This window comes from Drosophila miranda, assembly GCF_003369915.1.
Source record: "Drosophila miranda strain MSH22 chromosome Y unlocalized genomic scaffold, D.miranda_PacBio2.1 Contig_Y1_pilon, whole genome shotgun sequence".
NCBI classification, from domain to species: Eukaryota; Metazoa; Arthropoda; class Insecta; order Diptera; family Drosophilidae; genus Drosophila; species Drosophila miranda.
The window spans coordinates 10430750-10432037 of NW_022881603.1; the positions used below are offsets into that span (position 1 = coordinate 10430750).

Genomic DNA, 1288 nt, shown 5'->3' on the forward strand with positions numbered 1-1288 from the left:
TACGTGAGAATGCATGTGCACCCATACACTAAAACATGCTGGTGGCAAAGCAGAACCAGACCTGAGAGAGTTCAAAAAATCTGAAATACAATCACATATTTTTGTCGAAACATATTGCGTGTGTACTAACACATGCAAAGATGTTCTCTCTGCGCTCTCTCTCTCATGATGACGTCACTCTGGTGTACGGAACGCGCTAGCCAGTGTGTGACGCTTTCGTTGTATGAACTGGCACATCTATATACTGTATGGTTAGTGGCAGGAGCCAGAACCGCCGCTATCGCGTTAATGTAGTACACGTAGATTTCGGCGGCGACAAGTGGAATGGCGGCAACAAACAAGGCCGCTCAGTGTCCAAGGGCTATGAAGAGCCCGGTATGTGAGAACCGTAGAGTATTTGGCAGAATTACAATTCCTGTTCACAGATCTTTACGGCGAAGATGATGACGAGGAGGACCCGGACGCCGCCAAGATAGAAGATAATGTTTCTGGCGGCTATAAACTTTCTGTTCAGGCCAGCAGCAGATGAGTGCCGCGCACTGTGCCAACTTCGTGCGCTCCGGTCCCAACTCGCTCTCGCGCGCTCGGAGGGGCGCTCGGGAGATTTTACGACCCACGCTCCACCCGGCGCTCAAGCCATCATGGAGCATAGATCGTAAGGCCTAGTTTAGTGACGTTTCAACCCCCGTTTCAAACGCACGATCTACCGCTCGACCCCCGAAATAAATACTACACATTTACCACAAAGCAACCCGGCATTTTCTTTTCTTGCGACGGCTACAGGAGGTTTCACTTCATCATCCATATCGTCGTTGGAGTTTTGAGCTTCGTCCGCCCCCGTACAAACATTGGTCCTTCGAGCCGGATCTTCGCCTAAACAAAAGGAGAAGTCCACACCAGCAAGCACCGGCGGACAATTCCCAACCTCCAAGATAAGTACGGATTCCCCATCTGCCAATCTCCAGTGGTTCCTCACCTGGTCCCATTCGGCTGGACATATATACATATATGTATATACGTGCCGCGTCTTTCCTTTCACCGTTCTATCGACGGCGCCATATTCTTGGCAATTCCGGGCGCTCTCCGCTTCTTCGAGTGCTCGTATATACCCACATCTACATACCCAATACAACGGTCGTGCTTATAGTTCCGTTGTCTGTGCAATCAGTTGTGCCACAGTGAAATAAAAAGAATTCACCTGCAGCGGGTCCAATTTTATCCGCCTCCGATCCAGCGCTTACATTCATACACATATGTACATATGTATGCATATCTGTCGGTAACTCAT

The 1288-nt window shown here is 49.5% G+C and overlaps 1 long non-coding RNA gene across 1 annotated transcript; it reads left to right on the forward strand.

The window, feature by feature from the left end:
• The first annotated feature begins 264 nt into the window (after window positions 1-264).
• On the forward strand, window positions 265-469 carry LOC117191999. The gene is made up of 2 exons (XR_004474139.1): window positions 265-375; window positions 426-469. It is a non-coding gene; the product is annotated as an uncharacterized LOC117191999 (long non-coding RNA).
• Window positions 470-1288: the final 819 nt, after the last annotated feature.